This window comes from Heptranchias perlo, chromosome 8 (genome assembly GCF_035084215.1).
Source record: "Heptranchias perlo isolate sHepPer1 chromosome 8, sHepPer1.hap1, whole genome shotgun sequence".
Taxonomy (NCBI): domain Eukaryota; kingdom Metazoa; phylum Chordata; class Chondrichthyes; order Hexanchiformes; family Hexanchidae; genus Heptranchias; species Heptranchias perlo.
This window is the reverse complement of record NC_090332.1, coordinates 7,032,038-7,057,945: the sequence shown is the minus strand read 5'-3', so window position 1 is coordinate 7,057,945 and position 25,908 is coordinate 7,032,038. Positions and strand designations below refer to the sequence as shown.

The 25,908-nt window shown below is 44.2% G+C and overlaps 1 protein-coding gene across 1 annotated transcript in view; it reads right to left on the bottom strand.

The window, feature by feature from the left end:
• Positions 1-25,908, bottom strand: part of LOC137324371 (mitogen-activated protein kinase kinase kinase 21-like) — an 87,429-nt gene that overhangs the window by 33,705 nt on the left and 27,816 nt on the right. The gene's annotated exons all lie outside the window — the stretch shown is intronic.

Sequence of the window (25,908 nt, the reverse complement as noted above, 5' to 3'; positions counted from 1 at the left end):
GAGCCCGCATGCAGCAAGACCTGGATAACATCCAGGCTTGGGCTCATAAGTGGCAAGTAACATTCGCGCCAGACAAGTGCCAGGCAATGACCATTTCCAACAAGAGAGAGTCTAACCACCTCCCCTTGACATTCAACGGCATTACCATCACCGAATCCCCCACCATCAACATCCTAGGGGTCACCATTGACCAGAAACTGAACTGGACCAGCCATATAAATACTGTGGCTACGAGAGCAGGTCAGAGGCTGGGTATTCTGCGGCGAGTGACTCACCTCCTGACTCCCCAAAGCCTTTCCACCACCTACAAAGCACAAGTCAGGAGTGTGATGGAATACTCTCCACTTGCCTGGATGAGTGCAGCTCCAACAACACTCAAGAAGCTCGACACCATCCAAGATAAAGTAGCTCGCTTGATTGGCACCCCATCCACCACCCTAAACATTCACTCCCTTCACCACTGGCGCACTGTGGCTGCAGTGTATACTATCCACAGGATGCACTGCAGCAACTCGCCAAGGCTTCTTCGACAGCACCTCCCAAACCCGCAACCTCTACCATCTAGAAGGACAAGAGCAGCAGGCACATGGGAACACCACCATCTGCACGTTCCCCTCCAAGTCACACACCATCCCGACTTGGAAATATATCGCCGTTCCTTCATCGTCGCTGGGTCAAAATCCTGGAACTCCCTTCCTAACAGCACTGTGGGAGAACCGTCACCACACGGACTGCAGCGGTTCAAGAAGGCGGCTCACCACCACCTTCTCAAGGGCAATTAGGGATGGGCAATAAATGCCGGCCTCGCCAGCGACGCCCACATCCCATGAACGAATAAAAAAAATGAAATTTAACACAGAGAAGTGCAAAGTGATATATTTTGGTAGGATAAGGAGAGGCAATATAAACTAAAGGGTACAATTCTAAAGGGGACGCAGGAACAGAGAGACCCGGGGGCATATGTGCACAGGTCATTGAAGGCGGCAGGGCAGGTTGAGAAAGCGGTTTAAAAAAACCGTATGGGATCCTGGGCTTTATAAATAGAGGCAAAGAGTACAAAAGGAAGGAAGTTATGCTGAACCTTTATAAATTACTGGTTCGGCCACAACTGGAGTTTTGTGTCCAATTCTGGGCACCGCACTTTAGGAAGGACGTGAAGGCCTTGAGAGGATGCAGAAAAGATTTACTAGAATGATTCCAGGGATGAAGCACTTCAGTTATGTGGATAGACTGGAGAAGCTAGGGTTGTTCTCCTTGGAGCAGAGATGGTTGAAAGGAAATTTGATAGGTGTTCAAAATCATGAGAGTGTCTGGACAGAGTAGATAGAGATAAACTGTTCCCATTAGCGGAAGGGTCAAGAACCAGACGACACAAATTTAAGGTGATTGGCAAAAGAACCAAAGGCGACATGAGGAAATTTTTTTTTAACACAGCGAGTGGTTATGATCTGGAATGCACTGCCTGACGGGGTGGTGGAGGCAGATTCAATCGTGGCCTTCAAAAGGGAATTGGCTAAGTACTCAAAGGGAAAAAATTTGCAGGGTTACGGGGAAAGGGCGGGGGCGTGGGACTATCTGGATTGCTCTTGCAGAGAGCCGGCATGGGCTCAACGGGCCGAATGGCCTCCTGCTGTGCTGTTATGATTCTAGAATTCTAACTGATCCTTCATTTTATCTGCTGTCCATTGCGAGAGCCAGTTTGTGCAAGGCAATGTGCAGTTGTCTACATAACACCAAATGCACTTTGGAAAGTAAATAATTCGATGCAAAGTTCTTTGGGGCCTGAGAAGGCATTATAAAAATGCAAGTTTGTTCTTCAATGTAGTTAAAATAGAAAACAAGCTTCAAACTGTACAAACAACTGCAATACTGCCTTCTGCTGAACAGGGGCAGCATAACTACACCTTCTGGTTTCGGTTTAATTGAAAAAGACATCCAAAAAACAAGGGGATAATAGGCACTATCAGGAATGAATGCCTCTGCATTCAGAAGCAGAAAGAGAAATTGATGGAAATACACATTTGAAAAACAGAGACACAAGTTAACATTTCAAGAGGAAATACGTAGTCAGAACAGTCAGTTACATTACAGATGCTGAAGGACCTGCTGGGTACTTCCAGCATTTTGCTTCAGCTTCTCCTGATTTTTCTTCGTCCCACTCTATGCCTCAGCATTCTGATATCTGCTGCATCTTTTTTTGCTTCAGATGCAGAGAATATTTTTTCCAGCAGAAAGTCATCTGTCAATATAATTTGGCTCAAAATACAACTACTTACTCTTGGATTACGTGTGACTACATTGGCAGTGAAACAATTCCCAATTATCCAATATAACTAGCATATAATTAAATGGCCTGTCATGACTACTGTGAGATTACAATCTGCTTAAGAGGGAAAATCATAGCATAAATCTCCCAATGATTACAGATGTGCAACTTGCCTCCCCAATCAATGACACTATTGCCTCATGCCAGAAGGTGCTTAACTCAAGTCTGCATACAAACACAAACTGACTGCACTTAGATTAAATAGTCATCAAGACAGGGAAGACTGGGTGGTCCAGTGTGTTTAGATACTGGCCTTTCACCCCTCGACCCTGGGTTTAAATCCAGCCCAGAGAGGTGAATGAAAGATCTGATCGCATAGACTGCACACTGCAACCTAGCCATGAGCATTCAAAATCTCAGGAGGAATTTGATCTCGAATGGAATTTTAATTGAGAAAGCCTTTTAAAAAAAATAGTAAGTAGAAGTAGTATATTGTCAATTCCTGTTCCTTCCACCTCCCCCACCACCACGCTTCCTTCATAAAAGTCAGTTTGTGAACTGTCGTCCCGCCACTTTATCTCTGGTTTTCAGTTTAAATTAGAACCCGTAGTTTTGCAGGATTCTGTCAGTTTAGCAATGTTTCCAGACTAAACCCTTGACCTAGGTAAAATTTGCTAACATAATTAGTAATTTGACACATCTCTTAGTAATTTGGTAATAAATTCTATTTCTTTACAACAACAATGCTACATTAAATGCCTTGGTATCAAAGATCAATTCAGAGTGAGAGAGGAGCCAAACATTTAGCAAGCTGTATATTCCATAAGCCCTTACATCTCATACACTGAAAAGTTCTTCATAGGATTCAGTCCGGCAAAACTTTTTTTTGTTAAGTGTGAAATTTTTCAGCACAGAAGGCGACCATCCAGCCCATCGTGTACCGGCTCTCTGAAGGAGTTACCCACTTAGTCCCATTCCCCTACCCTTTTCCCTTTCAATTTTTTCTTTTCCAAACACTTAACCACTTCCCTTTTATAATGCAATTATGGATTCTGCTTCCACCACTGTTCCTGGTGGGGCATTCCGTGTCCCAACAACCCTCCGCGTAAAAGAAAAAGATTCCCCTAACCTCTCCCTTTGCTCTTATGATCATAAATTGATGCCCTCTAGCTACCGACTGACTGACTGTGGAAATATTTACCTCATCAAAACTGCTCATAATTTAGTGGGGGAATATTTGCTTTGTTGAATGAGCAGGAGCAAATAAGAGAGGACAGAACAGGATGCAATTTGGAAGAACTGTAATAAGGACAAAAGTCCCATGAAATTAACCCGACTGAGTGTACAGAAAGGCCCAGAGAATTTATACAGCAGTGTCAAGAGGCAAGGCCCAAATTTCCATGTAAGCTGACTCATGCTCCAACAACCTTGGCTCTGTCAGTGATAGTTAACTGTGTTTGAGCTGCTGCATATAAAGGAGTATTTCAGACAATGAGCACAGTCTATAAAGTGTATAAAGCTTTGCTGCTGGCATTGTGCTGATTCTTGGATACAGAACGTTGAGGTGCAGTTGCAGCAGCCCACGTGTGCCTGGGATAGACACAGAGGTTGTACTTAAACATCTGCACCGTTGCTGCTGTGGGCACATAGGCTAGAAGGCCCCAGATTAGGGTCACAGTCTGTGCTGAGTTGGGTGACGGCAGTTGGGGCAATGGTAGGATGCTAAAACTGCGCTTGACATCCTGGGTTAGGGCAGGGACAACTGGCCGGAGAATCCTGTTGGAAATGCATGCTCGGTGAGGACAGGCTCAGGCTCAATTACTCTGCCTTCCACAATGAAACATCTTGCCGTCCCTAGAATAAAGGCCACTTGGGCAAGATATTAGACTTCACCCACTGTGCAAAGAATCCCAGAGTCAATGCAATCGGGGGGGGGAAGGCGGGAAAAGAGGAAACAATTGACCAAACTAGCAAAAGTTGACCAACATCTTGAAAAAAAGCTGACATAGCCCCCAAAAAGCTGACAGCTGAAAAAAGAGTCATTCAAGACAAGGGAGTTAGTCTGAAAATGCAGTGGGACACGGGTTTGGCATTATCTAGGCAGCAGGCATTTTTTAAAATGGGATCTTGGGATGTGGAAGACGCTGTCAAGGCCACATTTATTGTCCATCCCTAACATTCCACCACTTTTACTCAAGTACAAAAAAAAACACCGGCAGCGCCGATTTTTTAATTACAGAAGAGGGATGCGAGTGCTGTAGACAGGAGATTTGTTTTCTATGGGAGCATGCTGCACCCTCAGAACACTTCAATTTTGGACACCTGATTCGATGCATTCATTGACATTTTGGAGCCAAATGTAATTGAGCATCAATCTCAGTATGATTTTTCAATAAAATGCACCATCTCTCCAACCTGACTCCTTATTTTATTTTTAAGCCGTGGCTCATACACAGCTGCAGTGACAGGGATGGTCAAATAAAGCCAGTAGATGCAGTCGTGCCCAGGACCGTCCACCTTATCTCAAATGAACAGGTGCAAGCAGCATCGGGAAAAAAATAAACCCATATATAAAACAACAGTTGGGCGTGCCCCCGAAAATTTCTTTTGCGGAAAATAAAGTTTCAGAAGCTGCATTTTGGCAGCTTATTTATTATACATCATTTCTTCAAGGAGAAACACTAAATAACGCACTTGTAACTGGGACTCTCAGAAACCAACAGCTCATTTTAAGTTGTGCGGCCTCAAATTAGTACACAACCCTCCAAACTATCTGGTTCATGATAGGCTCTAGTCCCACCTTCTAAATTACCTGATTAGTTGATCCCGACAACCTCCAATGCCAGTGGAAAAAAGCCAATTTTTCTTGTTAAATACTGACAAGCGGACTGTCAACTTGAAATGATCGCAGGCATGCATACCATCTAATTTTGAAGTGCAGTCATTGTTGTTTTGCAGGTAAACTTAGCAGCCAATTTGCACACAAGAAAATCCCATGAACAGTAAATGAGATGAATGGCCAAGTAATCAATTTCTGGTGGTGTTGGTTGACCAAATAATGTTGGCCAGGACATGGAGAACTATACTCCTCTTTTGATTAGTGCTATGGGATTTTTCACATCTACCTGAACTGGCAGATGAAGCCTCACTTAAGCATCTAATCCTAGAGATACATCTCTTGACAATGCAGCACTCCCTCAGTACTGCATGAAGTGTCAGCCCAGGTTATGTGCTCAAGTCCTGCAATGGGGCTTAAACCCACAACCTAGTGACTCATGAGGCCAGAGTGCTACTGCTGAGCAAAGTTGACACTTTTGGTATTAATTTTGGTATATGTGCTGTTGAAGCAAAAACAACTCATACCTACGCCAATATGCCTTGATCTTGATTTATGTGTCACTCTTTAATTAATCATCTCAAATTGCTCCCACCATTTCCAATGCCAGTGACAGACCTGTGGCTACCAATACTTGTGTTTCGCAGCTCAAAATGCTCTCTCCAGACACATCCCAATTATGGACAGTCTAAATTGCACTTTCATAGCTCAAGTGGGCATAGCGTAAAAACGCCATTTGCTTACCCGTAAACTTTATTGAAATCCTAGTGGGAGGAAACTCCTAAAGTGTAGTTGTGTGAAAATATAACATACCCATCCTTATGCATCATTAGTGAACAATGCTCATTTAAGTGGGTGGGTGAGGGAAGAAGGAAGAAGAGAATGAGAAAAAACAAAAGAGAAAGCGAGAAAATGAAAGAAAGAGAAAACGAAAACAAGAGAACGAAAATGAGAGAGAAAACGAAAGAGCAAGAGAAAGAGGGAGGGACTTCTCCATTTTACCGAAAATAGTGCCTCCCCTCAGTCCCACCCAGTATCAAATACTGAGATGGACTATAACCTACTGCCTTAATTTGGGCATACGCATTACTCAATTAACCCTGCAATATATATCAGAAAAATATACAACAAACTAATTCAACACAGCCAATGCACCCCATTCTATTTTTTTTTTTGAGGTGTACATCAGATTTGTATTAATTCTTTTGTACCAATTTCTCCTGAAGGCACCAACTCTTCCTGGGTTTCTGATCCACGGGTGCTGGCAGTGATCTTGCAAACGGGAGCAACTGATTCCGCCCCCACCACCCCCACCCCAGCCCCTGCCTACCACCCCCCCGCCCCCACCTTAACTCAGGGCACGGAGACCAATTAGACAACTCCCACTGCGGAACAAGATCAGACTTGTCCAGGACACCGCACCCTGCCCCCCCCCCCCCCCCCCCAGTCAGTTTGTCACCATTCACTGTCTAGACTCACACAGAGAAAAAGTGACTGCTCCATTAGGAATCAACGTCATTGGCAGAGAAGTGGAGAAAATTGTTCGGGAATAAAACGAAAGTCCACCAAGACCAATAACACAGGTTAAAAGGTTGACCATAAAATCCCTTAAACAGTTTACTGCTTGTAATATAATTAGTAGAAGTTGCTCCCAGACAGCTTTAGAGAACTACAAGATGTACAAGGTATATTGCAGCAAGTGGCCAGCGAGCTGGCTGGCATAGAAAGTCTTTTGACAGAAGCAGTCCCATTAGCTGCGCTGCTGTTGTGCTAGAATCAACAGTAGTGTTTTCACTCCGAAGGTGAACAGAGACATTCCTGAAATTTCTAATCGTACGTAGATCTGGCCGAAACCAAAAAAAAGGCACCAAGGACCAGCCTGGCGATAAGCCAAGTTTCACTTGAACCAGCGGCCCAAGTTTCGGAGAGCACTTTGCTCTTCCGCTTTCTGCCAGTAAGGCACAGTGCTTCAGCAGGCAGCCAGCCAACATGCAGAGCTGAACAAAAACCCAGGCTTGAGGGCCAGTGATTGAGGCATTCTTGTGGCCCAAATGCCTAGCAACCTGCATTCCACAGAAGCGTTTTGTTTACTTTCCAATCAAGTGGAATTCAGCTGAACCCTGACAAACGCACAACTGATCTGCCAAGTAACTGTACACTTGGATCAGGACTTCTATACGAATGCTAATGGTATACTGGAATTTAAATGGCGTTTTTATATTATCCCGATGGGAGAGCCACACTCAAGGGGAAACCCATGGCTTGTATTTGTGTATCAGTCCTCGTGTGGAAGAATGTCACAGGGTGCTTTATGGTGGGGGGAGGGGGGGGGGGTAAGGAGGGAGAGAGCACAGAAGGATACTGAGCATGAGATGTGAAAGACTGATGGAGAAGGGAACTGAGAGTTAGGTCAAAGAGATAGGGCCACATGGAAGAAGGCCCAGACGTTGCTGTAACTGACAGCAGCTCTCAATACTTAGGCAGGTCCAGGATATGGTCAGAGTTCCTCCCAGCACATTATTAACGTAAAATGGACCTTAAGGTTGGATCATACTTGAACATGTTCCGCTGGATTTGACTCCATATTTACGTAGCCTCTGTTAATTGCTGCTGTTCAGCATCACCTCACACACACTCCAACACAACTCCACACACTCTTGCAGAGTGAGGGACAGGCTGACACAGGAGGTGAAGATTGGAACACACCACCACCTACTTCAGGCGCAAGAATATCTCAACCACATCGGCAGGAAAAGTAGGACAATCACCGTGTACCACTGTCTGACCACCTCCGTCCCGGGACCCCCCTGAAGCACAGAAAATGATAGTACCAATAAGCAGAATAATGCTGATATGCTCGTATCAACGTATCCTCCTTGTAAATATGGTGTTAGAAAAATTTACAACGGTACCAAGATGTAAATCTGTGTACGATTCTTTTCTTTTTAAGTGGAAAAATACAAGGCATTGCCCTGAAGGTAGGGAAAAAAAAGTAAAAATGAAACTTTACTCCCCGAAAAATGTAAACTGAGGTACTTTGGAACATACTCAAGAGACGAGATAGTTCTCTTCAAACAAAGACTGACATACCAAAAATGAATCAATGCATCATTGTTATATGCTCATACAATCTCCAACTTATTCACACAGAACAGCAAGAGTGCCATACAAGAGTGTAGTGTTAAAAGATCAAAGATCCCCAAGCTTCAGAATCGAAGATTAATTAAAAATAGCTCCCCCAATGACATAGCACGTGTATCCAGTAACTAGCCGAGCCATGAAAACCGGGTAAGCTACCAGATTTGATTCTTGCGCTGTACTGAGTTAGCTCAACTCAGCCAAGCAGCCACTGGGGGGTAGAACGACTATAATTAGCCGCAGCACAGCTGGACAACGAAAGGGAAAGAAATGAATCGGAAAGTAAGCTTGCTACATTCAACTTGGAGCTGGAGTAGAACGTGACAGAATCACTTCTACTGTGGCAACTGTCCTGACAAAAAACATTGGTAATCTTCACCAGACAATCCTCAGGTTTGGTATTCAAAGTACAGCTTTGGGGGGCACGGGGACGGGGGGAAAATTACCAATGCATGTCCACAACAAGGACAGTTTTTAGCCACTGAATTTGCTGTGAGCGAATCTCACCTGCTGGTAAATTTTCATTCACAATGCAAAACACTGAATTTAAGAATGAAGTTATGCAATGCACCAACTGAAACAAGAATGCCACTACGAGAAGCAAAGAAGCGTATCCTGGCCGGACTCCTTTTTCGGGGAAATAGCGGAAGAAAATAAAAATGTGGTTGACTCCGAAAGCTTTTTGAAGCGGCCTGGGAAGCCATTTGTACAAATATCAGTTTTGAACCAGGGATGAGCAATAAATATGACCATGCCAACATCGTCCACAACCCAAGAACAAATAAATTCTATTGTTCACAGACCCAGAGGCAAGAAGGAATTTTATTTAATTCTGCTTCCCCCTTCTAATTTTCTCCCCTTCCTCTCCTGAATGTGCCGACCCGTGCGGGGCTACACTTCGATGGGTGCGTGCAGCTTGCTTCCTCGCTAGATTCTTCATGCAAGAGCTTAAAAAGGCTATTCCACATTTGGGAGGCATCTGTACTGAACCTGATCCTTCAAGAGGTGTCACTGGATAGAAATCAGGAACAGGAACCCTGGCTGAATTTTTCCCCCCTTCACAGCCCAGGGTGCTGTGGCCAGATGTAGCAGCCAACTGCCACCCTGGTCACCTCTGCAGAGAGTAGGAATTGAACCCAGGACTTTCTGGTCTGAATGACTCAGTTGTACGATGGCCTTTATCCATTTAATTGTATTGCTTTTCTAAGCATCTTGGAGTGACGCAACACTACTGAAAGAAAGAATGCGGAATCCCAGACTCAGCAACTCTGACTGACAAGTTAAGACAGCCTACAACAAATATTTTACATTACAATTATGATAGCTACCTGACTAAACTTGCAATGATGAATACTTGAAATGCACATATTTCAGGGACGATTGCAAAACATGTTTGAAGGCATCAGGCTCAATCTAATTAAAGGACATGTACAACACCCACGATTTACTTTTAAACAAATGTTCTGAGCCAAAAAAGGTCATTTTTTGGGTGTGGGGATAATAGGTCAAATGAATCTTTTAAAAACATTTTCAGATACAGTCCCAATAGTGCCAACACACCTTCAGCTCCTAGTGCTTTTCGTTCCCAGTGAGCTGAAAATTCCTCATCTTCCTCCCTGAATCATCACTTTGCTGAAATCAAGACCCATTGCACATCATCCTATTCTAATTCATTCTTTCGCTAGAACTCAAAACTGTATCATTCCTCAGTTCCCTTAAGGTGCTTTTACTTTGTAGCTCAAATATCAGGAGAGCAGCGCAAATGATTCCTCCCTCACCCTACGTACATACCTGCCTCTGTTTTCCAATGGATGCCAAACAGAAACAGAGCCAGCAAATCAAGGAGGAGTTGACGATGCCCATAAAAAAGTGTAAACAATTTTACAACACCAAGTTATAGTCCAGCAATTTTATTTTAAATTCACAAGCTTTCGGAGATTTTCTCCTTCCTCAGGCAAATGTTTCAAGAGCTCCTTGAAGCCTACGCATTTATACATATAGAACAATACATGGTGTTTACAGACTGCCCCTGCAACTGCCCGTTGCCAAGGCAATCACCGTGTTCAGACAGAGAGGTGTCACCTGCAGAACCCCCGAATACACATTCAACAAAAAAACAAACAGGGAAAAAAAAGAGAAAAAAAAAAGAGAGAGGCAGAAACATCCGGAAGGCAGAGAGAGCCAGCAAATGACCCATTATATTAAAAACAGATAACATTTGTTCGCTGGTGGGGTAACGTGTAGCGTGACATGAACCCAAGATCCCGGTTGAGGCCGTCCTCATGGGTGCGGAACTTGGCTATCAATTTCTGCTCGACGATTTTGCGTTGTCGTGTGTCTCGAAGGCCGCCTTGGAGTACGCTTACCCGAAGGTCGGTGGATGAATGTCCATGACTGCTGAAGTGTTCCCCGACTGGGAGGGAACCCTCCTGTTTGGCGATTGTTGCGCGGTGTCCGTTCATCCGTTGTCGCAGCGTCTGCATGGTCTCGCCAATGTACCATGCTCTGGGGCATCCTTTCCTGCAACGTATGAGGTAGACAACGTTGGCCGAGTCACAGGAGTATGAACCATGCACCTGGTGGGTGGTGTCCTCTCGTGTGATGGTGGTATCTGTGTCGATGATCTGGCATGTCTTGCAGAGGTTACCGTGGCAGGGTTGTGTGGCGTCGTGGACGCTGTTCTCTTGAAAGCTAGGTAGTTTGCTGCGAACGATGGTCTGTTTGAGGTTGGGTGGCTGTTTAAAGGCGAGTAGTGGAGGTGTGGGGATGGCCATAGCGAGGTGTTTGTCCTCATTGATGACATGTTGAAGGCTGCGGAGAACATGGCATAGTTTCTCCGCTCTGGGGAAGTACTGGACGACAAAGGGTACTCTGTTGGTTGCGTCCCGTGTTAGTCTCCTGAGGAGGTCTGTGCGATTTTTTGCTGTGGCCCGTCGGAACTGTCGATCGATGAGTCGAGCGTCATATCCCGTTCTTACTAGGGCGTCTTTCAGCGTCTGTAGGTGTCCATCGCGTTCCTCCTCGTCTGATAAGACCCTGTGTATTCGCAGGGCCTGTCCATAGGGGATGGCCTCTTTGACGTGGTTAGGGTGGAAGCTGGAAAAGTGGAGCATCGTGAGGTTGTCCGTGGGCTTGCGGTAGAGTGAGGTGCTGAGGTGCCCGTCTTTGATGGAGATTCGTGTGTCCAAGAAAGAAACTGATTCTGAGGAGTAGTCCATGGTGAGCTTGATGGTGGGATGGAACTTGTTGATGTTATCGTGTAGTCTCTTTAGTGATTCCTTGCCGTGGGTCCATAGAAAGAAAATGTCGTCGATGTATCTGGTGTATAGTGTTGGTTGGAGGTCTTGTGCAGTGAAGAAGTCCTGCTCGAACTTGTGCATGAAAATGTTGGCGTATTGGGGTGCGAATTTGGTCCCCATGGCTGTTCCGTGTGTTTGGGTAAAGAACTGGTTATCGAAGGTGAAGACATTGTGATCCAGGATGAAGCGGATGAGTTGTAGGATGGCTTCCGGAGATTGGCTGTTGTTGGTGTTGAGTATTGATGCTGTCGCAGCGATGCAGTCATCGTGGGGGATACTGGTGTATAGTGCCGAGACGTCCATCGTGGTGAGAAGTGTTCCTGGTTCAACTGGTCCGTGGGTACTGAGTTTTTGTAGGAAGTCTGTAGTGTCACGACAGAAGCTGGGGGTTCCCTGTACGATGGGTTTCAGGATGCCCTCGATGTATCCAGAGAGGTTCTCACACAGGGTTCCGTTGCCTGATACGATGGGACGTCCGGGTGTGTTGGCTTTGTGTATCTTTGGGAGGCAGTAGAAGTCTCCCACGCGGGGATTACGTGGGATGAGAATGCGTAGGATGCTTTGAAGGTCTGGATCGAAGGTCTTGATCAGTTTGTTGAGCTGGTGGGTGTGTTCTTTGGTCGGATCTGCGGGTAACCGTCTGTAGTGTTCCTGGTTGTCCAGTTGTCGGTATGCTTCTTTGCAATAGTCTGTTCTGTTCTGTATGACTATGGCTCCTCCTTTGTCCGCTGGTTTGATGACGATGTTGCGGTTGGTCTTGAGAGCGTTGATGGCGTTGCGTTGTGCTCGGGTGACATTCTGGACTGTCTTCTGAGTGCGGCTGATGAATCTGGCATTGACGCATTTCCTGACAGCTTGAGCATACATGTCCAGCTGAGGGCAGCGACCCTCCGGAGGAGTCCAGTTTGACTCTTTCCTCTTTAGTGATTCCTTACCCACGGCAAGGAATCACTAAAGAGACTACACGATAACATCAACAAGTTCCATCCCACCATCAAGCTCACCATGGACTACTCCTCAGAATCAGTTTCTTTCTTGGACACACGAATCTCCATCAAAGACGGGCACCTCAGCACCTCACTCTACCGCAAGCCCACGGACAACCTCACGATGCTCCACTTTTCCAGCTTCCACCCTAACCACGTCAAAGAGGCCATCCCCTATGGACAGGCCCTGCGAATACACAGGGTCTGCTCAGACGAGGAGGAACGCGATGGACACCTACAGACGCTGAAAGACGCCCTAGTAAGAACGGGATATGACGCTCGACTCATCGATCGACAGTTCCGACGGGCCACAGCAAAAAATCGCATAGACCTCCTCAGGAGACTAACACGGGACGCAACCAACAGAGTACCCTTTGTCGTCCAGTACTTCCCCGGAGCGGAGAAACTACGCCATGTTCTCCGCAGCCTTCAACATGTCATCAATGAGGACAAACACCTCGCTATGGCCATCCCCACACCTCCACTACTCGCCTTTAAACAGCCACCCAACCTCAAACAGACCATCGTTCGCAGCAAACTACCTAGCTTTCAAGAGAACAGCGTCCACGACGCCACACAACCCTGCCACGGTAACCTCTGCAAGACATGCCAGATCATCGACACAGATACCACCATCACACGAGAGGACACCACCCACCAGGTGCATGGTTCATACTCCTGTGACTCGGCCAACGTTGTCTACCTCATACGTTGCAGGAAAGGATGCCCCAGAGCATGGTACATTGGCGAGACCATGCAGACGCTGCGACAACGGATGAACGGACACCGCGCAACAATCGCCAAACAGGAGGGTTCCCTCCCAGTCGGGGAACACTTCAGCAGTCATGGACATTCATCCACCGACCTTCGGGTAAGCGTACTCCAAGGCGGCCTTCGAGACACACGACAACGCAAAATCGTCGAGCAGAAATTGATAGCCAAGTTCCGCACCCATGAGGACGGCCTCAACCGGGATCTTGGGTTCATGTCACGCTACATGTTACCCCACCAGCGAACAAATGTTATCTGTTTTTAATATAATGGGTCATTTGCTGGCTCTCTCTGCCTTCCGGATGTTTCTGCCTCTCTCTGTGTTTTTTTTTTCTCTTTTTTTTCCCTGTTTGTTTTTTTGTTGAATGTGTATTCGGGGGTTCTGCAGGTGACACCTCTCTGTCTGAACACGGTGATTGCCTTGGCAACGGGCAGTTGCAGGGGCAGTCTGTAAACACCATGTATTGTTCTATATGTATAAATGCGTAGGCTTCAAGGAGCTCTTGAAACATTTGCCTGAGGAAGGAGAAAATCTCCGAAAGCTTGTGAATTTAAAATAAAATTGCTGGACTATAACTTGGTGTTGTAAAATTGTTTACAATTGTCAACCCCAGTCCATCACCGGCATCTCCACATCATAAAAAAGTGCATCTTTGCTGATGCCAGATCAAGGCAAGCTGGCCTTTTTAAACTTGCTTGAGCAGCTGACTGCGTGAATGCCATCAGTTCCATCTTTAGAATGTATAAATGTCCCTACAGTCTATATTTGTTCCATTCATCATTCAGGCTAGAAAGCCCAGGCTTTGGGGCATCTATCCACTGTTCTCTGCTTTACCCGATCTTTCCTTTTACTCTTTCGTATCTTGGTTTTATTCTGCATTATGGGCTTTGGCCTTTCACCTTGGTTTCAGAATATTAAAAAGTGTCCATCCACCCATTACAACACCACCAATAGATTTGTAACACAGTCTACTGATGATAATTCATAATTGCCTTCTGAAAAAATTCAAAATCTCCAGTAATTCAAATTAAGCAATGTAAACAACAGTGGGAATTTAGTGCGAAGAATTGCAATTATTCAACAATTCAAATAAAGCGACATTGAATTAATAGCAGACTATAATTAGCTCAGAATGCACTGCAAGGCAACAGCACTGCAGGGCAAACACCGCCATATGTAATCAAGAGTCTAAGTTACAGAGCTATCTGCGAGCTATGGCCAAAACATTTCCTTTGGGCAAGCAGATCCCCTTCTTTTGAAGATGGAGAATGTGATGTGACACTTCCAGAATCAAACCATGTGACAGGAGCCATTCAAGCCTCATCTTGTGCGATATCCAGCTACTTGATCAGGATTAGCTATTCCACAATCAGCACAGAAGGGGCCCATTCGGCCCATCGTTGAAAGAGCTATCCTACAACCCCTGCTCTTTCCCCACAGCCCTGCAATTTTCTCTCCTTCAAGTATTTATCCAATTCCTTTTTGAAAGTTACTACTGAATCTGCTTCCGCTACCCTTTCAGGCAGTGCATTCCAGATCATTTGCTCATGATTTTTTTTTAAAAAACTGCCAAAATGTAAACCTCCTCCCCAAGTAAAACAAAAACTGGCCATAACTCAAACGGTACAAGCTTTGGATATCCATGGGAAAACATGGAATGAAGAAGATTCCCAATTCTGATAAAAGTTAATTTACAACTGTTATGTTAAATTATTTTTGTTTAAACTTAAAAGTTTCTGAAGAGCCTACTAAGAATCAAACAGGTTTGGAAAATGAATAAGAAACAATACAGAACCACAGTACTTGGGATTATGTACACCACTTGTACTCATAACATGGCCTGTGAGCCTTTTGCAACTCATCGCCCCCTTCAGTTGTAGGCCTCAGCGCACTAGGCACTCCCAGGGCTTCTAAGCCTCCATTCACAACCTACCCAACTATGGATTAAGCACCACTCCTGCTTCTTTTCCTGCTATGCAACAAAAGGCAAGGTTATCCCAGCCTCCACACAGCAGTTGCAGGAACACTAGTAAAACAGAACTATAGTTTTCCTTTCCACTTCCTGTGGGGAAATTGCATTGTGGCATTCAAACATCAACCAGCCAAAGTGGAAGGACTGAACACAAAAGTTTGTTGTCCAACTCTGGGTTACAGGTTTCCTGAGAGTAACTCTGACGCATAACGTTGGTTGGGATTGTAGCCCTTGATTAAAAGTTACTGAGCAACACTGATCTACAATAAAACTTTGACGTCAGAAAATAGGACACCAACTTCAAAACAAATGAAGCTTCTTGAGATTGCAGCTTAATGCCAAATTAGGGACAGTTTTGTGCATGCATGCCCACGAGGAATTAGATTGAGACTATCCAAACCTATAGTCAGCCAACAGAGAAGAGGAGATTCATACCCAGGTTCCAGAGATGAACCCACACAGTCAGAGCTGTGACTATGGGCATGTGACTGAGTCAGGGCATGTTTAGGGCAGAAGCCAGAAGGTATTTCCTTATACCAGTGATCAAAAGCTTGGGCTGCCAGGAAGAGTGGTTAAGGCTAATGATTGAGGCCAAGACTGAGCTCATTTAGCAACTAGGTGGTGCAATGGAATGATAGTAGGGTTGGTATTCTGGAAGGATGAAATCAAATGTGCTGATGGGCATTCTGCATCTGAACTCATCTTGCGATGTATGAGCCTCAATGTTAACGGTCAGCAGGCTATTTGACTGTGGAGGCCTCATAGCCAAATCCAATTCTGTCTACGCCAGAAGTCAACACACACAACCAGTTCTAGCATGGGTAAGTGGATAGCAATTGGAAGAGCCAAATTTCTCCCTTCCTTAACCCACTGGTGCTGAGGCCATTCGTGGTATCTCACCACTGATTCAGTTGAAAGCAGCTAACTCAGTACAGTCTGAAATGTATGATAGGCTAGGTGAGTTGGAGCACTTGTGGAGCAAGTATATTTAGGCCAAAGAGCCTTTTCTCACTCTTGGCCAAAAAAAGGATAGTTTCAGGAAGCAGCAGGAAAACAGATATGGTCACTCACATAGCACAAATATCTTAACATTAAAAGGAAAGGAAAGTCTGAGGGCTCAAATGTATACCCCTAGCTAGTAGAGTGGAATCACAGGATCCCAGACAGCTCTCAAATTGGTCTGAAGTCACAGCCCCATTTTGTTTCCAATGAAGCTGTTCTGGGACATACCCTGTATCTAAGGTGACCTGGAAATAAGGCAAACTTGCAATGCAACTCAGAAAATATGATAGAAAATTTCAGGCATACTTCTCTGCACTTTGAAAAACAACCCTGCTTAGACCTTGCTTCCCTTTTAAACAAGTGTATTATAGCTGAAGTTAAGTTCAGGATTAAACCTTCTCAGGATCCTATCTACTGAATAATTTCTCAATAGATCTGCTGTGCTCGGTCAAAACTTTTAAAAAAGGGAATGTATTAAATGCAACAGGTCTGTTTGGCACAATTTACGTGATGTCAATGAGCCAGAACGTCCCTAAACCTACAGGTCAATCATCACTTAAGCGGTTTAGCAAGCTTCCTTGCAGAAGAGTGAATTCATATTTCATTTTGAACAGTCAAAAATAAATAATGGTAGAGAGAGAGGTTTGAAAGGAAAGGAAACCTGCATCACACCACTTCTTACAATCTTTCCAGGTAACCCACAGTTCCTCACCACTGGAATCAGTCTAGACATTTTTTTATTCAGCAATGATCTGAGTATGCTGCGTCATCATAATTCAACTCCTCTGACTGCACTAGAACCTGGAGAAAAGAACTACGAATGGTAAAAGAACGGTCTTTTAAAACAGTGAAACAAACAAATGTCATCAGTCACAGAATCAGACTGGAATGCTTGGTGCTACCATAACAAGACATTGTTTTCAGGCTGGCTGGATGAATTGGGCAGCTTTAGCACTGTGTACTGCCAGGGTTTTTGAGACGCTGGACATGGACAATGGTGCCAATTCAATAAAAGTTATTCAAGCATAACGACACACATTACATCTGAAAGGCTGCTGTGGAATAAGTTCACACAAGATTGGGGTGTCAGTAGAGATCATTTATTTTCATTAATATTCAACAATTACTCACACCACTAGCCTAAAAGGGGGGAGAAGGGAGAGAAAGACATTTATATTTAGACCCCAGGCAGACAGTCGAGCAGTTGACTTTTTTTGTACTGGGAAACAAGTTCTCTAACCTCCACTGAATATAATGCAAACCATTTTAAGGGGCAGATAAGGCCACTTGGCCCATCAGTCCTTCTAGTGTTGCAACTCCACCCAGCCCAATATCTCACTGTATTTCCTTCAGTGGTGAATTAGCTTATCTCAACTACACTAGCAGTAGGAACGTCACACTTGGCCTTAGTGCCCCCGGGGTTAGAAAAGTGGGGGGGGGGGGGGGGGGGGGGGGAAAGAGAAGCATTCCCAGTCCTGATCGTTATCCAGTGATCTGGCTGGAATTGTGTGTGTCTAAGACAGTGAGCTAGGACAGAATTGAGCTCAGCCGTCTTGCCCCGCGCAATCAAATAGCCTGCTAACACTCACCAGTAAATGATGAATCATGCACAAGCACAACATTTGTTTTGATTTCATATCATGTAATTCAAGCTCCACAATGTTCCTTTTCTTAAGAAACCATACAATTCAAAAGGTGCAATGGAATTGATATTGTCCTTTCACCCCGATTCATATCCAGTCCAGACTAATGGGGTGAAGGTCTCCTCCTGTGCCTTCTAGCTGTGAAAATTACCCCCTGGGGTTATAGCATCTGCTGCCTGCGCTGCATTATTTACATTATAGCACTACCATCAAAGTCCCAGCTGCAACAGGGTCCCGATATGAAGCATTATGATTCCCAGCCCAAGAGATGCAGATCTAGCTTAGCAAAGTCAGAAATTACATACGTGTGAAAGTGCAAGTGGGATCAAGTTTTTTTTTTGATTGTGTTCCTTGATTATAACACATTATTATACATGGTTACGTAGTGCTAATGAATGAACTTTACAAAGTGGGAGCCCAAGATTTTAAAAGGAGTGTTATAGTGCAACACAATAACCAGATAACTAGGTTATAATTTTTAAAGTTCCAAACAGAATTTTATGTATAAAAAATGTGAAAAAAACATTTTGGAAGGTTTATATAAACTCACTAGAAATTAGAATTCTTATATTAATTAACTTTTTTTTAACTCCTCAATTTCCTCTCTCCTCTCTGGAAACTCCAACTCATGGTGGGGTACAATTCCACAGTGCCTTGCACCCTCTACCCAAGCGACCATTCATGTGTGAGCCTAGACTGCGAGCCTTGCAGGTTATTCGATCACGGAGCACATTCAATTTAAGCCCGATTCTGTCCTCAGCCATGCACTTTCTAGCAAGGGTCACTGGGTAGCAAGAACCTTGGCTGATTGTCTGTGTCCTCCCTAAAGCCGGGTCGCTGAGGGCAAATTGTAGCACCCCTACCACCACCCAGCTCAAGGCGCACAGAGGCTGAATGTAGCACTCCTGCTGTTGCCCCAGACTGAAATTAGCTACCTCACCACAGACAAAGGATCGATCTTTGGACTTTCCTAGTCCAATTATCTGATTATTCACTAATTCCTGAAGCTGTACTCTTTTGCAGACTTTACATATCAGGTCTGGAACTACTCCAATATTATGTTTACATGTGAGTTCTGATAAGCTAGCCAGGCCCAGCCCAGTCCCATTAAGTGTAATGATTTAGTACGATGAGAAGGTTATACTTTAACAGTATGTGTACTGCTCAACAATCTGATCTCTGGTGCTTATCACCCAGTGTTAGCTATGACAGGTTTTCTCAATTTGTTAAAAAAAGAACTTTTTCTTTTTGGTTTTATTTAATGAATAGTACAGCAAAAGTCTAATCTAGGATCTATCAACAGAGCAGGCAGTCTGCACTATAACAAAAACTGGCTGGAATGTGCTGCCAGGGAGTAACATATCAAAGGGAAATTCAGGTTAATGCCATTATGTTCTCTCAGTAGGTTAACCATCTGAACACAGTTACTGCCTGGAAACACACTTCCACCAGCTTTATCTTTAAAATACAAAGAGAAAGAAAGAAAACGAGATAGTCACCCACTTCAGACCGATAGACTATCACAACCACAGCAATAGTGCTTGTGAGCTTTGCTTCAATGCAAGATATAGAGAAAACATACACTGAATACATTATAGAGGAATAGGACACATTGTATAGCTCACGTTACCCCCGAGGAAGTGCACAATGCAGGTCTTCAAAATGCTAAAATGTACCTACATTAGTATGTTTAAGTTTGAAGCTTTAATGTCACAGCCTATTTTCACACATTATACTTACCTGTTTGACCCTTCTATGAACCCCAAGCTCTAAACATTTGGGATTGTAGCCAATGAAAAAGTGTATTCCAAATAGTTATCTTATGGTTGCTTGTTAATTGCATACATTAACATTACATGCTAACAAGACTGCATTCCGGGGGTTGATTTACTTAACTGCCAGACAAAGAATTAATGCTCTGCATGGTTAATGATCTGTGTTATTGCTGTTGCCGAGCAAAGCAGTTATAATTTAAATTAACACAAAGATTCTTCAATCTGAAGCAGGTCACTATGTTGCATTGTAAAGATGTAAAAATCTAAAGATTTATACCATGGTTGAGGTCAGCAATACTTTAAGTATTACGAAGCAGGAACAAAGTGCCTACTTAGTTTGTTAAAATATTGCAGAAACGGATTTCAAAAACCACTTGCATTGCTACTTAGGTTTCTATCCAGAGGTCGGTCGGGGGGAGGAGAGGTGAAAGATCTCAAAGATTTTGGATTGGCGATTTTTTTCGTTCCTTCTCACCCCCCAACTGAAATCCATTCATTTCGATTTTGGGTTGCTTTAGGTTCAGTTTTCCAGTGGAACTGTCAAATTACCCATCATTGAACATTCAACATCCACATTCAGATAAGCAGGCTGTACAGGAGGAGGACAATGGAGAGAGAAGACATCACTTGGACACTGCCCCTTTTAAAAGTTTGGCATCATTCAGCAGCCACATCTATCATGTGGACTTTCCCCACTATTGCTAGACATGGAGCTTCAGTCTGGAAATATACCGCTGTTCTTTTCAAAGGGCAACAGCTAGATCAATGTCACAGAATGCTCCGTACATGGAAGTCAAAATACATTCCAAGAAGGAGGAAGGCGACATCAAAGGTAAATCACCTCACATCCTTCCTCATTCATTCAACTTCCACATACATGTGAATTGTGCTAAAGTAGTACAGAAAACAGAGGTAGGAAGCTTTACAACTTAATAGTAACACTCGCTTGTCACACCATTGAATTTGGGGATCACAAAAGCATATGACATGGCACACGTAGGAAAAAACCTCAACTTCTGAGGATCACAAACAGCTGAAGAGTAAAGCAGTATAGGGAGATTTGTAATTGTTGCCTGCATTAACCATGAATTGACAGATTGACACCTTGCTAGGTACAGTGACTGATGCAATTGGGGTACTTTAATTAGGGATGGTGTCAGCTCTACCAAAAGCATTGCACTCTCTGCTACAGTGAGTGACAGCAAGATCAGGACCAGGTCTTGCAGGGCTGTGGAGATAGAACCAAAGCCTTCAATCAGTAGATTCCAATAGATTCTACAAAGGGTACTTCAGTAGATTACTTGTCTCAACGTTTATGGAAACATTGTCAATCAAGGCCAATTGTGGGTCTGGGGAACAAGGAGAGGCGATATTAATAACCTCCACCTGCGGTTGAGCACAGGCAAGCACCAGCATATTGGGTCGGTGGCAGTCTGACTGCAGTGGAGTTGATGCCAGTATAGTAGTCAAGACGGGTCGGCAAGGTGCCAATGTTCTCTCAGTAAAAGGTTATTTCAATACTGAAACCTCAGATCACGTCGAGACTTATGCTCCAGTCCCTTACGATACTAAAGGAACTCCAGAGTAATCGGACTGCTACATTTTACTGCTGGAGCTGGAAGAGGTTGGACATGGACTCAAGGAGTTGTACAACACAATTTAGTCAGGGCTTTGCATTTGGACCATTCCTGGGAACATCTCCTACACGCACTCAATTCTTTGGCCGACTCAAGATTGCCTTTTTTCCCCAGAAAGCTCAACTCCAATGAGTGTGGAACATTGAAAGAAGTCACTATACACTGCAAGATTTTCCAACAAATTTAATGTTCACTACAAGTCCCATTGCTGCTTCACCAAGAACAGGCTTTACACCTATAACATTTCCAAATGTTGCATGCTACAGGCACTTACCACTAGAAAGGATTCCTGAATTTGGGCACTGCCATTGACTGAAGCTAATGATCAGTAGTAAGGAATAGAACCCCTTCTCACTGATCGCATCCAGCATCTCGTAGAATAAAGCTTCTGCTAGTCTATCTCAAAGTGTCTTAATCCCAGTTTCAGAACAGCAAACCCCATTGCAATATCAACCACATTCACTGCCAATATCAGTCACCCACAAGGTCTAAGTGATATTGCTAACTTCATCCAAAAGTCAGTCTGTTTTGAATAATACAGCCTAAGAACTGAATTGAGACTATTTTCCAAACGTAAGTAAACAAGATCTCATTAAACTGGTATAATTTCAAAGCCAAATCTTAAATGCAATGAGTGCGGTAATCAAATGTGCACATCATCAAACTATATTTTCCTTGCCCCCCTTCTATTTCTCATCTACATGCCGCCCTTCGGCGACATCATCCAAAAACACGTCAGGTTCCACATGTACGCTGATTGCACCCAGCTCTATCTCACCACCACCTCCTTTGAACCCTCCACTGTCTCTGATTTATCACGCTGCATGTCCGACATCCAGTACTGGATGAGCCTGAGATGAGCTTTCAATCACATACCCACTCCATCACAGCTTACTTTCACCTCTGTAACATCACCTGTCTCCGCCCCGCCTCAGTTCATCTGCTGCTGAAACCCTCATTCATGCCTTCGTTACCTCCAGACATGACTATTCCAATGCTCTCCTGGCCGGCCTCCCATCTTCTACCCTCCATAAACTTGAGCTCATCCAAAACTCTGTTGCCCGTTTCCTAACTCGCACCCATCATCCCTGTGCTTGCTAACCTACAGTGGCTCCCGGACCGGGAACGACTCGATTTTAAAATTTTTATCCTTGTTTTCAAATCCCTCCAATGGCCTCGGCCCTCCCTATCTGTGTAACCTCCTCCAACCCTAAAACCCTCCAAAATTGTTGCACTCCTCCAATTCTTGCGTCTTGCGCATCCCCGATTTTAGTCGCTCCATCATTGGTGGCCATGCCTTCAGCTGTCTAAGCCCTAAGATCTGGATTTCCCTCTCTAAACCTCTCTGCCTCTCCTCCTTAATTGTAAACAATTTTACAACACCAAGTTATAGTCCAACAAATTTATTTTAAATTCCACAAGCTTTCGGAGGCTTCCTCCTTCCTCAGGTGAATCGTGTCGAAGTGACATTTTCGAATCCTTCGCATTTGAAAATCACAGAACAATGCCTGGTGATTACTGCCCGTTGCCAAGGCAATCACAGTGAGCAGACAGAAAGGTGTCACCTAAAAGGCCACCGAATATACAAACCCCCAAAAAAGAGAGAGAAGGAAGACAGTCAATGACCCGTTATATTAAAAACAGTAAGAACGGGATATGATGCTCGACTCATCGATTGACAGTTCCGACGGGCCACAGCGAAAAATCGCGTACACCTCCTCAGAAGACTAACACGGGACGCAACCAACAGAGTACCCTTCGTCGTCCAGTACTTCCCCGGAGCGGAGAAACTACGCCATGTTCTCCGCAGCCTTCAACATGTCATCAATGATGACGAACACCTCGCTATGGCCATCCCCACACCTCCACTACTCGCCTTTAAACAGCCACCCAACCTCAAACAAACCATCGTTCGCAGCAAATTACCCAGCTTTCAGGAGAACAGCGTCCACGACACCACACAACCCTGCCACGGTAACCTCTGCAAGACATGCCAGATCATCGACACAGATACCACCATCACACGAGAGGACACCACCCACCAGGTGCACGGTTCATACTCCTGTGACTCGGCCAACGTTGTCTACCTCATACATTGCAGGAAAGGATGCCCCAGAGCATGGTACATGGGCGAGACCATGCAGACGCTGCGACAATGGATGAACGGACACCGCGCAACAATTGCCAGACAGGAGGGTTCTCTCCCTGTCGGGGAACACTTCAGTAGTCATGGACATTCAGCCACCGACCTTCGGGTAAGCATACTCCAAGGCGGCCTTCGAGACACACGACAACGCAAAATCGTCGAGCAGAAATTGATAGCCAAGTTCCGCACCCATGAGGACGGCCTCAACCGGGATCTTGGGTTCATGTCACACTACACGTAACCCCATCAGCGAACAAATGTTATCTGTTTTTAATATAACGGGTCATTGACTGTCTTCCTTCTCTCTCTTTTTTTTGGGGGTTTATATATTCGGTGGCCTTTTAGGTGACACCTTTCTGTCTGCTCACTGTGATTGCCTTGGCAACGGGCAGTAATCACCAGGCATTGTTCTGTGATTTTCAAATGCGAAGGATTCGAAAATGTCATTTCGATACGATTCACCTGAGGAAGGAGGAAGCCTCCGAAAGCTTGTGGAATTTAAAATAAATTTGTTGGACCATAACTTGGTGTTGTAAAATTGTTTACAATTGTCAACCCCAGTCCATCACCGGCATCGCCACATCATCTCCTCCTTAAAACCGACCTCGCTGACCAAGCTTTGGCCACCTGCCCTAATATCTCCTTATGTGGCTCGGTGTCAAATTTTGTTTGTTAACGCTCCTGTGAAGCACCTTGGGATGTTTTACCATGTTAAAGGTGCTATATAAATGCAAGTTTTGTTGTTGTTGACCACATTGACAATGCTTTAGGTTGCCGAATTGTTAACTAGCTTCATTAAAGATCACAATCCAATCTAAAGACCCACTCTGTCACTAAAACATTACAGCATAGCTGGTGTATAACTGCTTTCTGTTTGGTCCTCTTGAGACAGATGCAAGACCATAAGTTGAATTTATTCGGTAGATCAGATAACTTGCATGAAAATGTCTGTGCATGCTACGATTTCAGTAAAGCCTACATTAAAACAGTGACTACATTTTTAAAGTACTTCACTGCCTGTGCATTATATAAATGCAAGCCCTTTCATGTCCTTTAATAGCAGACACAATATACGTCCCCACAATTTAGGCCTTTTCTACCAGGCATATAGTATATTGTAGTGGCTATGAGCAACCAGAGGTCGTGAGTTCAAATCCCACCATGGCAAAATCAACACAAAAAAATGACCATGAAAGCTGCCGAACTGTCACAAAAAAACAACTGGCAACCTGCCTAACCCTATCTAGTCTGGCCTAAACGTGACTCCTGTCCCACACTACAAAGGTGGTTCTTAATGCCCTCAGGAAAACAAGGGATGGGGAATAAAAACTCCCTTGCAACAACATCTACATCTGAAGAACAAATTTAAAAATATTTCAGTAAATGTAACGGCGGGTATGCAATACTTTTGCATTATAACGACTTAAATAGTAGTAAACAGCCAGCAGTTTGTCTGATTACAGTACACTATAAAAGCAAATTGCCTTAATTAGTTGTTCTTCCTATAGTGTATTGATGCCAACAGCCCCAATAAACTTAGTGACAACAATAGTGCATTTAAAACATAATATGAACATACCAAGATTATCTGACCAAGAGAATTTTTCAGTGCACTATTTTCATTCCACCTACGGTATGCATTAATGCAAGTTCGATTAAAAAAACCTAACACATGCACCCATTTCATTTCACCTACTTAAAATACAATAATCCCAGAGTGTTTTATCACTGCCTCAAAGCTTCTGCTGCCTACTGGCTCCTCTTCTACCCACCTCTTTCCCACCCAGCAATGCCTTAATCTCTAGCCCAGGAGGCACATTTACCGTAGGCCAGGAATAACAGTCTCAAAGTTTTCTCTGTGAATTACAGAGCCAGACTGATTATTCCTACCGGACACGTTTCAGCCAACAGATTTGTATCACAGCAGCTGATTCCCCATAGGGCATTTTTAAATCCGTCTCCTACTTTTTTTTGTTAAATTAGGTGCGAATGTAAACCAGGCACTGTCCCTTTTTAATTCATGACTATTTTTTCTCTAAAAATTAGCAAATGGTGGAAAATATACTTGTTGTTAACTTAAGTACCACAAAAAGAACCCAAAAAGGACCAAAGTGTAAACAGGGAACAATTCATAACTCAGCAAAGCTCAATTCACTTGCATTTTATACCAGAAGGATAAACTAGTCACCTTATCCACTGTGACTACGCCATAGAAAAGGCAGGTATCTGTCCATAGACAATTTTTTTAGCATTCTTCAACTTTTATCCAAAGCAGGGGGGAGACTTCAAACCTGATAATAAAAAAAAAACCCACAGGAAAAGGCCATTTGGCCCAACAAATCTATCCCTTTTCACGTACATACCTTCTCACCACGTCTTACAATCCTGTCTCCCTACAGAAATATGTTCAATTGTTCCTTGAACCAATATACACTG